General features: G+C 34.2%; 1 pseudogene; it reads right to left on the reverse strand.

Annotated features, from left to right (window-relative positions):
* Positions 1 to 60: 60 nt before the first annotated feature.
* Positions 61 to 6698, reverse strand: LOC111407374 (annotated as a pseudogene).
* Positions 6699 to 14539: the final 7841 nt, after the last annotated feature.

Here is a 14539-nt window from a genome sequence, read left to right on the forward strand (position 1 = left end):
ACAATCCTCCTATCTTTACAAATAGAATTTGGATAATTAATAAGAAAAATTAAAAATCTGATTAATGAACAACTCTCAGAATCTCTCCCCAACATGAATGAAAAATGAGCCACGCCTTGAGTTATGATCAAATGCATACTCTGCACGTACTTGACCGAGCTTCACTCCAACACCATACGAGGAACCATGACCATTTCTCATGTATTCCTTTGTGGGATTTCCTTGTATAGATACTGAACTGCCGAGATCGTTTCCATGTTCTGCAAATGCATAAGCGTATGCATTTTTGGGTATTCGAACCTCAGCTGCCAACTACACATTGCATCACAAGTGAGATACTAGTCTAATGAACTTCTAGACATGATCATTCTAATTTAGTGTACTTTTGCTTAACCTACTCATCTAAAAACTTTGAGTTGTCAAAAATTAAATTAGCTTGTTAACATTTTCAAACGTGGTTTCAAGTGACTTATATATACCTCGAGTTTTTGTCTAGCTGCTCCAAGCTCTCCCACATTGTAACCTCTGACTGAATATGGTCCCCCAAGTGTAAAAGCTTCGTGGTTCGGGAGATCTCCTACACAACCATCATAGAGGCCGTGAAGGACTAAAACAGGTGGAGCAGGTTTACCTTTACCTTCTTCGACTTGCTTTAAGGGAAAAAATTTGGTCATTGTTAGCTTGTGGCGATTGAAAAATGGGAACTTGCTACCAAAATAAAGTCCTTGATCAAACTGCAGTTAAGATAATAAAATATTTTAGAACTGTTATCAATGTAGTTTTTAATATTGATAGTGGTTAAAATAGCAAAGTGAACAGCAAATTGAGGCCCTGTTTGATGACCATTATTTTGAAAAAAAAAATGAAGTTTTGAATAGTGATTTTTTTGGAGAATGTGTAGTTAACAAGTAGTGAAAAGTTTTGGGTTAACGTGCAAAATATTTTATTGTGTGAATATGTTGTTGAAAATGAGTATGAGAATTCAAGAGTTTTGTTTTAAAAGTAGACAAACAGGGGTTAAGCCCTCCAAGAAAAAAATTGAAAAAAAGGGCCCCATTAAATTTTAAGTGAGCTATGGAGATCACAATGTGGGGTGGAAGGCCAACTGGACTATGGAAGAGCATCGAGAGCATGCAAAAGGAGTAGTCAATGGTGAAGACCCATGCTAGAGCCTAGCAGGGTAGCATGAATGGGGTTTCCCCAAAGCCTAAGGAGCTCACAGCGTGAGGGACACCAAGCAAGTGGAAAACATGGCGTGGCAAATGGAGATGTAGTCTGTGCGTTTGGGACAAATAAACATACGTACAAACAATAGTACCACGATGATAATGCAGCACCATGATGGAATGTCATTTCGTTCCGGTTATTTATTACGTCCGCCTATTTGAGATGACAATAATGAAAGACCAACAAAAGCTTGGAAACTCACCAGGAACACATTCCTCTCACCAATTAATGCCCTATTTAGAGATCTCGTATTATCTCGTGTTAGATTTGCTTGTAAAAATTCCATGTGATCTATACCAGTGCCCTTAGCGTAGTTGGAGGTCCATTAGCACTAATATCCCCATTTAACATCATCATCTGACCATTTTCATCACGGGTTATGATTTCTTCCATGACAAGTCCATAAGTGAATTTGCTCTGTTTGGTAAAATCCTGCACAAACAATCTTAGTTAGAAATGCACAAGTAAGATAAATAATTCACAAATTTAGAATTTTTTTCCTAGAACAAGTTTGTTGAGTGTGGGTCTGGGTCAAAAATTAGGCCAAAAGGCGTGGTTGACATGGACAACAAGTTGGTCCCAAAGGATGGAGGAAGCTAGGTTTGTCGAAAGATGGGCAACATTTAAAAGAAACAAGAAGTCGCTTCTAATCAGATGTAAGAGAATAAAGAACAAACACATCTTATGGACTCCCATAGCCAAAGGTTCAATTGATTACGTTTACATCACGAGAAATGATCTACCTCGGTAATATTGGCTTTAACTCCAGCACGATCTACCCATAACGGAGGCAAATCTACTTCAGGACCACTTGTAAACACAGGACTAGATTTCAAACTGTTGAAACATGAAGCATGAAAGGTGCGATTGCGAGGATTATGCACACCATCTAGAAATGGATGTACATATTCGAACTTGAAACCTAGATCATCTTGTTAAGAGATTTCCCATTAAAGTTACGAAAATTAAATAGCCAATAACTTGCATTCCCATTCTTAGTTTTTCAATCTTCGAACATCATGAGAATGTTACATATGTAATATTAGACAATACTATATATAAAACAAATAAAATTTTAACTTTTATACTTTCATACACAGTAATACTGTTCATTATTGTCTAGTTCAATATACCAAAGATGTTATGTTTATTTTCTACCTCACCTCGAGATCAAATAGGTTGCTAAGAGTCATTGAGCCAATAATGCTTCGATTTAGGCCTTTAAGATTTCGAACCTCTAAGGAAATATTCGTTGAAGGTTGTATTGAAGCCTGAAATAACAACACAAGAAAGATGGTACTATTATCCCAAATATTTATGGATTCAACATTTCAATTTAATAGAAAATTGTTCAAATTGTTTACAGTTAAATTTACAAGCACAAATCAGTGTCACTTAACTTTTAGCAAAAATTTCCCATTGATCACTTAAACTTCATTTTGTTCCAAATTCATCACTATCTTGATCGACAGAAAAGCTTATGCAGCAATCTAGTTGACAAATAACTAGAGTACGACAAAAGCTTTTCTATTTAGTCAAACCAACAAGAAATTTCACTAAAAGTTTAGCGGCCACATACATCTTTAACCCTATCAGTTACATACCAACATTGGTCGACCATTGCGTTGAGGCACGATATTCCATTCTGTATTGACTTCAACTGATTGGCATTGTGCTTCATGTAACTTAATTTCAGCAGTGATAGCTCCATTTCTCTCATCCATGGATGGATTGAGTTCAATATAAGAAAAAAGATTTAGAGAATTGAGATTATTCAAAGCCTCTCTGGACGCTTCGATTTGGAAAACACGTCCTTTTCCTAACTATAAAATCGAGTGATATTAGACCAAAGAATAAAAATAATCCAGCTTGTAACATATTCATACAAGATATATAGAACTGGGCACAATTGAGACGGGAAAGGGGTCAGACTAATACCTGTTTGGGTAGTACTCTGGTAATAACACCAAGCTTAGTATTTCCTTCACAGATATTCCTATGCTTATCTTGAAACTGAACAACCACCCTATTTATATCTCTTTCCATCACTTCACACACAAGTTCCTTACTATTTGGATCCAAATTCCCGAAATTCACGACCCGGGAAAGCTGGTACCCATTTTCATGATACCATTTCTCTATTCTCTTGGCAATCTTTCTTAAAAACCTCGAATTTACATTACCACATTGTCTCAGCATTCCTTGGATTTCTCCCTGCACTGCTATTGGCAGCATGCATGGCCTGGCTTCCTCCACTGGTTTTCGATACTGTCTATTGTAGCTCATCATGAATTCCATCGCTTCATTCTGTGTCATGTTTTCATCCATTTGGATTGAATCCAGCTCTAGAAGCAAATTCACGTCGATGCATTTCATTCGATACTTTGATCCCCAATACATTTCTTTAATGGGGAAATTGATATCAACTGTTCCATCAGAGTTCGTTTTCATGTCGAGCTCTACTTCCTTGAACCACCTAGAAGAAGCTAAATTTTCAACTTCTTTTTGGAGTTTAGCATTTGTATAAATCCTACAAGGTTGTAGCGCAAGCAAATCGTTGAAAGCATCTTCGACGTTGATAATGGACCTGTTGGAAAAATCGTGACTATCTCGAATTAGAATTATGATGATTTTTATGAAAATTTTGAAAGATAATATTATAGAAAAAAGAGGATTTTGTAAGATAATATTACATGAATTACAAGACCTGGTTCGTGGATGCAAAAAGTTGATTTTGGAGACTTTATACTTCTTGAATCCACTAAGCTTGTTGAGACTGACCACAATATTTTCTGGCAGTCAATGGGAATCCCATTCTTTTCGTTCCAAATTGTCTTCTTTAGCCATCGCCCAAGGACAAAAAATATGAGACCGAAAATTCAAACCACCTTATAAGAACGTTGCGATGCCCGGGGGAGGATGACAGTGAGTTTTTCCCTAAACATTTCATCCGAAAATCACAAAAACAGAGCTTAAGTTTCCAAAATCAACAGTTGACAAATAACTCAATTTAAAGGATGCATATTCTAATGCACATTTTATCAAACGGTTGGAAATCCCACACAAGCACAAGAAAATTGTGGACTCAATCCATTTTGGGTCCTTTGTTCAATGAATTTGAGAACCGAGCCTTTCAGAGGCAGATCTAAGAAATTAGGTTGCACGAGTTGAAATTTAAGAACAAGTTAAGGATTGTTCTATTAATTAGTTGTGCACTTGTGAGAGTAAATCTGCCAACATCCTTCAAAATACGTGTCATGATGTTCAAGTGATACTTAGTTTGAGTGAGCACATACAAATGACTGCTATCACATCCTTCAAAATGTGTGTTACGATGTTCAAATAATACTGTAGTTTGATCGAGTACACATAAAAGACTACTACCATGTTCCTTTTTTATCGAAAACCATGGCAGTGACTAGGGTATGTCTACTTGTGCTTTGCTAGTCCTTTTCTAGTCCTAGTTAGTTGTTTTCATGTGTACATGTATATTTTGGGCTTCCCTATGATCACTAATTCTACAATTAATTCCCATATAGAGCCTTGTAAGATTCTCTGTTAGCTAGTTAAATTGCTTTCTAATAGGTGAAAATCTTAAATGACATGTTCTTACTCAAAGCTAGAAGATAGAACAAAACATAACTACTCCAAGCGTACCAAACTACACATGAATTGTTATATAAGGTTAAATTCAATATTTCTATAAAAAGTTAATAAACTAAATAGAATAGACACTAATATAATATATGGAAAAAAAAGTGCATTCTACAATTGCTTTATTAGGCACACAACTTGGACATTATAGAAAGGCAGTGACCATCCAAGCATGGCCACTGACAAGACTTATCTTCTTAGGTTGGGTAATTTCCATCAATGCATCTAATTAATTATACCCAAAAACACAACAAACTCAGATTCTAGTGATACAAATATGGAAGCCAAATTAAGTGCATTACAAACTTTTGTTTCATATTGATCAGTTGATAGAAAGATGAAAAATTGCTTCAGCAAATTAGCTAATGGAAGGTATAGCTTGGACTTACACATCTTTCAAACTCTACAGAGAAAATTATGTCAAAATAAAAAATGGAATAAATAAAATTCCAATTGGAGTATATAAATGTCTATGTGAAATGGGTAGCTATAGTTGATACAGTTTGCCAGTGACGTTATTAAATTCAGTAAATAAAAATGGATAGCTACAGTTAATAAAAATTAAAGGGTCTTCATCCTTATAAAAATTGTCTTCCCACAGTTCTTAAAAATTAAAATTGTATCTCTCATTACCTTAAATATCACATATATAAAGGTTCTAAGAAGTGCATACTCTAAAATGACTTATTAAACAAGATTGAAGGAAAATTAACTAATTGGGTAAATAAATTCTGTACCCAGAAGCAAAACTTGCTCTCGTGCAATATGCTCTTGTCAATGCCAATATACATACTCAAGCCTCCTAAGATTGTAAATGAAAATTTGAGAGCATATCTGCCGATTGCAAAGTACTCATGGATGATGCTGACGGGATTACACACATCTATTAGATGTGTAATTTACATTAGCAGAATTCACAACAGTTGCGGAAGTTGGCGCATTTTAATACCACAAATTGTGAGATACATTGAAAGAAAATTTTAATAAATTTGCCATATATATTTCATATTTATTACTTAATTAAAATCTACTACATGTACACATAACAAGAAGGTAGATATATCATAAATGTCAAAGTTATTGCTTAAATAATTTTACTGCATTAACTGATAAACATACAAGAAGGCAGATTAATGGAGAGGAATATACGAAATAAAATCCAAGAAGAAGAACCTTATTTTGAGAAGAACACGAGGAAGGTTTGTTGGTAGAGATGGAAAGAGACGAATGGGACTATGGAACAGCAATTTGAGACAGAGACTATTAGAGGGAGAGGGATGAGGATGTTAGGTTTGTTGGGTATTTGAATTGGGCTGATTTTTTGAATTGGGTTTTAATTTTTTTTTTCTTTTGGGCATAGACGAAAGGAACACAGGCTGGTTTGAATTTTACATGGGCAGAAATAAAAATTGAAAAGTGGTAATTATACAAAACCTTAATGTTAAAATCCTAAAATTTTAAATCAGGCGGGAACTTTCATCTTTCAAAAATCAGATTTTTTATTTCAATTAATTTTTTTAAATAAATATTTTTACTAATATATACTACAATTTACACAAACTCTAATTAATTCCAACTCTCTCTCTACACATTCTACCGGAACCCGTCCCCTTCTCTCGCTGCATTTCTTCATTCGCCTCCTCCATTCTCTCTTCTCTCTTGAGAATCACAGTCGCCGCTCGCCATCTTTCTTTACATTTTCTCCCACAACCCAGTGATGTTTTGTGCTGTGCGAAGTGGTGATGTTTTCGTTGACGAAGTAGATATGTGATGGTGGCATTGATGGTGGCGAAGTAGATCGGCGATGGTGTGTTCATTGTCGAAGCAGATCGATGACGGCGAAGCAGATCTATGTGATGGCGGTGTTGATGTTTGCGAGCATATCTGTGTGATGGTAAAGTAGATCTGTGTGACAGTGGTGACGGCGAAACAGAAGTGTGTTGCAACAGTGGGTATTGTGACCGTCAGTTGATGATATTGGATTTGTAATTTTGGTTGTGGTAGGTTGTGTGCGAAGGTGTGTGTGGTTGATACGGGCGGTGGTGGAGTCTGGTATCAGATTTGGCGATTTTTCTGGTGTGGGTGGTTGTCGTACGGCGGTGATGAGAAGATGTTGGTGGACATGTGGTGGTGTTGAAAATAGTGACTATGCTTATGACTCTAGATTGTGACTTGTGACTTGTAATTGGATATGTGACCTGAAAATTGTGAGTTACAATTGATTAAGTTGTGATTGAAAAATTAACTGTGATCAATTAATTCAATAATCTGCAATGAGTAAATGAATTGTGGCTAATAAAAGTTTTAAATATATGATCGATAAATAATCTGTGACCTGTAAAACATTTGGATTCGTGATCGAAAAATATTCTGTGACCTGTAAAATTTTCAATCTATGATCGGGAAATAAGTTACGACCAATAATTTGATAAGTAGTGACTAAAAATTAATCTGATATATGATCGATGAATAATTTATGACCCGTAAAATTTTTAGATTCGTGATCAAAAAATATTCTGAAACCTATAAAATTTTCAATCTGTGACCGAGAAATAAGTTACGATCAATAATTTCATAAGCTATGACTAAAAATTAATCCGTGACTAATTAATTAGATAACTGTGACAAAAAACTGTGACCTAAATATATTAAATTAATAAAATAATTAAATCATAAATAAATTTTAATAAAAAATTTGATTTTTGAATTGTGAAACTTGTTTTCTTATTTTTGAAATCTACCATACTTAATCTCTCACTTATGAAATTTTCGCAATTGAAAATAAGAGCACAAGGCACGTTGTGGGCTATGAATTAATTGATGCATTGGCTGCGTCGGAAGGGATCCCCTTAGAATCTGTCTTCTTCAAGCATCATTCAAAAATAACAAACTGACCATTGCACTCATTATTACTCTCTCTCTCTCTCTCTCTTTTTTCCTTTTTTCGCAATGTCTGAAATTGATGAATTTTAACTATTTAACATTTTGATGTTTTTCTTCAGATTTTGTTAATGGGGTTCCGTTTTTCTTGGTAAAGCCTCAAACTTTCATGAATTGAGAGCGTTGAATTAGTAAGCATTTAGATTGATTTTTTTTTTAAAATTTTTTTGAAGAATGTCTATCTTTGTACGTAGGTCTTTTATTTTATTATTACTATTATTTTTTAAAGAATGTCTATCTTTGTAGGTAGTAAAGCTTACATCTTTACTATGAAAATTTGGGTTGTGTTGACTGGCGCTATTCTTGATTACAAAAAAAAAAGTATTTATAATATTCTTTTTAGAGCGTAACGAAATAATTTCGAAGGTTTAGTAACTAGTTATGTGAATATCGATTGTTACTAGTTCAAGTATTATTTAGCATGGATGTAATCAGTCTTACTTTTATTTTGAAATTGCATCATTGACCATAGAGACAGATGGACAAAAGGATTTTCTTTACCATCAATATGGAATGTCATGATAAGGTCATGTTTGATAGCACTATATTTTCCATGAAATATGGAATTCAAATTCCAACTTCCACTTTTTGGCTGTTTGATAGCATATTTTTTTCCATGGAATTTGGTTTGCTTTGTTTTCTTGGAAATTGGTATTTTCTTGATTTTCTAGGTTACTGTTTACGTTCTTTTTTTTTTTCCGACAATGGAAACAAATTTTTCCCTAATTGTAAAAAAAATATTTTCCTTTAATTAACAATTTTCATATAAAATAAAGTCAAATGAATACCAAAAGATATATTATTTTCTTTACTTTTTTTTGGTGCAATGAAAACAAATTTTATCCCCAGTACCAGTAAATTATATCCTTTTAATTGACAATTTTCATATAAAACAAAGTCAAACGAACACCAAAAAATACTTATTTCAACATTTTTCGCGTGAAAAATTATATCAATCAAACACATTAATTGACAATTCCTAGTAAAATAATTCCATTTTGCAATCAAACGGACCCTAAGTGAAACAATTTCTAGGCAATTCCCTAGAATTCATTTTCTTTCCACCCAAATTCTATCTTTACAATCAAACGGACCCTGAGAGAAGAATTCTTTATTAGCATTAATCCATAAGCCATCAACAATTTTATAAATTAGCATTCTTTTTAAATTATTCTCGAATCTTTCAACAATATGCATATAACGCTTCTTGTTCTTCCTGGTTAACCTTTTACTATCTGAAGTTGGGGAAGAAGAGACGTTAACAAAACAATGGGGTTAAAACTGATAAGGGAGAAAAAAAATAATATTCCTCTTCTCTACAAAATTCCAATCCATGCTATATGTCCTGAAACAATTGGGTTAAAACTGGTAAAGGAGAAAAATGATAATATTTTTCTTTACAAAATCCCAAATTCCTAATCCATGCTATATGCCCTAAACAATGGGGTTAAAACTTAATTACATAACAATATAATGAAATAAATTTCAAACGTAAACCGTAAGTTGAGGGGTTAAAACCCCAAATGGTCACTGAACTTTAACCGACGTCCCCCAAGAGGTCACCGAACTTCAAAACGTCCCTAAGTAGTCACTGAACCTTGCTCGAAGTTCCCCAAGAGATCATCGAACTTCAGAACGTCCATAAATGGTCATTGAACTTTGCAAAAAGTTCCTAGGGGTTCACTGAAGTTTGCAAATTGAGACCCTATTCATCTTTGTAAAGTTCAGTAATTTGCAAAGTTCAATGATCCCCTAGGAACTTTTTGTAAAGTTCAGTGACCATTTAGGGACGTTTTGAAGTTCAATGACCTCTTGAAGGACTTCGAGCTAAGTTCAGTGACTACTTAGGGACATTTTGAAGTTCGATGACCTTCTTGAGGACTTTGGGCAAAGTTCAGTGACCATTTGGGATTTTTTCTCTAGGTTGAGACACAAGTATTTCGTTCTTTCTAAAGAACTTTAAGTTCCATTTGGTCCGATAATTTCAAAGAAGTGGTGCAGCAAAGCCTCGTTACTTATCTATAATCCTATAGTTATAGCTCAAATCACTTGCATTGGTGTAAAAAAATCACTCCAAGCTAACACTAATCTTTACATCAATTTGGTAAGGTGAACAAAAGTATGGCAACACATAAAAACTTGATATGTTTGTCCTCCTTAGGAAGGAACAAAAATTTGACCACAAAAATTTTGGGGAGAGAGGGTTGGCACCTTTTTTTGCAGTTTGTAATACATGTGTGGTCACTGCCTCTTTTGTAGTAAATCCCTTAGTTCCCAGATAAGACTGAGATTAAGAGTGCACGTCCTTCCTCTTCCCACGCTTTCTGTCATCATCACCATTAATAGCAAATATATAATCTTCAGATTTTCAAGCAGCTGGAAAACAAGTGCAATGACATACAGCTTCTCCCTACAGTCTCGTTAAAGAAAGTAAACTGGCATTCTTCGAGTTACATCTGGCTCTCCCCTCCTAGTAGTCGAATCAAATTGTAGTAAAAAATAACAACCACCTTAATATCTATAGAACTACTGCAAACACAAGCATGCACCTTGATAGTGAGGCAAGCACGTGTGTGGGTAGGGGGAGGGGGGAGAGAGAGGCCTGAATGAATGTGTGCTCTTTGGAGTCATCAACTTCCAAGATAGATGCCATGTTCCCACATCGGTAACAATTATTAGGTGCACTAAATATGGTAACAACCTTTTGGTCCTGAAACAATCATGCACCATTATTAGAAATTTTAGCCCATGTTTGGCCCCCCATCTTCTAAAACTCGTTTTCTCCTAAACTCATTTTAAACTAAACATTCTCTCAATAAACTAATTTTGCATGGATCCATAACTTTTCATTGCTTTTTAACCCTACATTCTCTAAAAAATCACTTTCCACAAAATCTCAAAAAATCTCCACCAAAAGAGGCATAATTTGGTGAATTATAAACATGCAAATTAATAGCAAAATGTTCATAGAACAAATTACATGACCCCAGTTGAATCCCTCCATAACCAGCTGGTGTGCTCTAGTAATAAGCTTCAAATTGTTTGTATGGTTAAATTGCTCCGATATGTCCAGTTGAATTCAACCAAAAAAAAAAAAGAGCAATACTTATTTATCCAATACTAGTCAAAATATAAATTATAAACAGACTAAAGCAGTTGAAAATACTTGGCCAAATGTATATCCAGCACCCCTGGGTGAGATGCCCCAACCACATCGATCATCAGGGTCAGACCATAGACAATTGCACATGGGTCCCTCATGAGGAACTTATTGCATATGGTCAAAATTGCGTATATTATCAAAAGTTTCAATAGATGGTGACAATCCACCATGCAGACAAAAAGTTTCAGACTCAACCTGGAGAAATAAAAAAGATATGCGTACTAAATTAACAAAATAATGCCCTGTCTAAGAGACCAAAAAGCTAAAACAAGGGGAAAAAATAACTTAGATATGTACTAAGAAGTGTTGAGATTCCAGATAAAGTGGGCTCACAGAATGACAAGTGATTGTGTGCTTCAATTTAAAGAGTTTTAATTTCACTCCAACAAATTGTAATTTGAAAGAAACAATTATGCTTCTAAAAGAACGTGCAATGAAGAAACCATTCTATCTCAACTTGAAGCATGTTAACATGGCATAATTCATAAACACACACGAGTACCTACAGTGTCTTTTTCCTTTGTCATGTGTAAATTACTAACGTCGTTTTCAACCCATTTATTGACTACAGGTGAAAAAAACAAAAAACTAAAAAATTAATAGTTGTAGTCCGACATGTATGGAGATCCATTTTTCTATCACAGTGAAATTTCATATGCAGTCTCCTGATGATATTTAAAAAAGCAATTGCGTATCACACTTCCTGAATTAACAGTAGGTTTCAGATAACATCTTAAAACAATGTTCGTAGGTATTAAGTCAATAAAGAAATTATACTAACCAATGCGATAAGAGGGAAATAATCAAATAAGTCTGTGAAGATATTCCACACATTGGCGTTACCATACCTACACAATGCAAGAAGTAGATCAACACAAATTAGTAATCTTACTTATGTAAATGCCCAGGTATGTGCAAACTCACCAAGAAAAAGAAAAAGGCAGGACAAAGAATTATTAAATTGCAAAACCATGCACTTGCCTTGAGTATAAAAAGCAAGTTTAAAGTTAAAAAGCGATTTAACAAACATCAAAGTTAGGCAACAACATTGCACAATCATGCCAAGGGAGACGCATTGTACCACAGTTGTGTGGCAAGTTCAAAGTTGTAGAAGTATTGTTCAAGAACATATTTGAGGCACACAGAAGAAGAATTGGAAATTACAGTCAAGCCATATTGTTGGTCGAATGTTTAGGAGATTAAGTATATAAAGCTTAACCACAAAAGCATACCTGGGACAAATTTACATGTAACATATGGCATTAAAAAAGTTAAATAATTGTTGGATTAACTTATAAACATACCTGTAAGGTTTAAACAGAAGCGAAGTGCAACTCTCAGGTGTGTACTTATTGTTCTTCCAGGATAAGTTATAAGTTGATTTAATTATTACACTTGTTGCTTATCATTATTTTTCTTTTCTTTTTAGAACAAAACGCATAAAAATGAATCTTAGAGGGTAGAATGAGAACAATATTTTAACATTCTACATCAAACCATCATGATAATGGAAAGTAAGCAAATATAAGGAAAACAACAAACTTGCTTTTATTAGAAAGTAAGCCAAATTATGGAAAACAACAAACTCACTTTCTCAGGCATTCATCATAAAACCCATAAACTTGAGTAATCTACAACAAAAATTGAAAATTCCAGCACCAACCATTATACCTCATGCAAAACTCAAAAAAATTATTGAGGAGTGATAAGAAAACTTCAATGGCATTATTCTAAAAAAGGATAATAAGCAAAGACGGGAACAATCATTCCATTATGTTTGACTTACGATGAAAAATAATTATAGATTTGACCAAATACAAATTCCATTATAATTGCAAGCCAAAGTAGCATATTCCAAGGTACAACGACATGCAGAAAAGAAGCACACTTAGGGCTATCAGGAGGGAGAAATAATGTGACCAAGTAATGCAACCATTGAATTATACTTGTCGGCTTTCATAATTTCCCCGTAGAATAGTAATCCTTTGAGGATATCGCACTTTGAGAGCCACCAACTGCTGAAAAGAATAATGCATGAAAAAAGAATCAAACTACCATTACAGTATGTAGATCACACAATCTCAAGCAAAATTCTTGGGAATTTATAAGGTCAGCCACAAGTGAAACCTATCCATATTCTACTGTGATAACCAATTTTCTTTACATGAACTTAAAACAAATAGACATTGCACAATCTCACTGTATTTGATAAATTGTTATTCACAATTTATTATTGTTCATTTCAATTCAAAATCTATCAGAATAGTCAAATGTGAATTATTAAATACACAATATTCACAATTGATAAATGTGCACATACAAATGCAAGTAGAAGTTATTATAAAATTTTGATTTCTTCATTATTGACGAATTGGAGGAGCAAGTTATCACACCATAACTCGAGCATAGAAATACAAAATTTTGGCTTATAAACTTTCACACTGATCATCTAAATAAGCTTTGCCAATTTTATATGCTGCTTCACACGATACATGTTTTGCCACCATCTAATCCACTGTTTGCATTTCTAAATATATTGATGATTGCACTGGTAATGGTAATTTCTTTTCTACCCAGAACTTTTTGGTGTGTTAATATTCAAAGAGACATCTTCCACACCCCACATCCTAGAAGCGACCTATGCTCAACAGGCAAATGAAGGAAGTACTAAGTGATGTGCAATAAATATGAATTATGATAATCAGTTAGTTTACTAGACAATCACTTGTCACATTAGAGATCTTTGATCAGAAGCAAGATTATCGTCAAGATAAGAATTATGTAACTCACAGTTACTGTTTCAACTGAATAGTATCCACGATCGACATAATCTCCCATGAACAAATAATTTGTGTCGGGACACTGTCAATCGATGAAAAAGGACAACGATAGATGTATTAATTCAAGCTAAGATAATAAGGGATGGGATCTTTTGGGACAAACACAATTGTAACATAAGAGGCTTAATCCTTTCAAGAGAGAGGCAAATAAGCACATGCCTTTCCACCAATTCGAAAAAGCTCTGCAAGATCATGGAATTGCCCATGAATATCACCACATATGGTGATAGGGCTTTTCATAGGCTGTAGTAAGGAAACAGAAAATCAGTTGAGCTTTTTGTTAACATTAAGGAATCTAAGAACTGGATAGTGTTGAACAAAATAAGCAACAAAGAACCACAACGAGCAGAAAGAACTATGGTAATTTCAGTTTTCAAAAGTCCCTCAACTCATTTTCCTGCAAATAAAGTAATTTCCTATTGATAGTTTTAGTTGATGGGCTACTCACAAACAAAACTACCACACCAAAAAAATCAGTTGAGCTTTTTGTTAACATTAAGGAATCTAAGAACTGGATAGTGTTGAACAAAATAAGCAACAAAGAACCACAACGAGCAGAAAGAACTATGGTAATTTCAGTTTTCAAAAGTCCTTCAACTCATTTTCCTGCAAATAAAGTAATTTCCTATTGATAGTTTTAGTTGATGGGCTACTCACAAACAAAACTACCACACCAAGAACGAAGAAGCTGCAAAGAACCTTTTCTTACTGGAAG

Source organism: Olea europaea, chromosome 1, assembly GCF_002742605.1.
Source record: "Olea europaea var. sylvestris chromosome 1, O_europaea_v1, whole genome shotgun sequence".
Lineage (NCBI taxonomy): Eukaryota > Viridiplantae > Streptophyta > Magnoliopsida > Lamiales > Oleaceae > Olea > Olea europaea.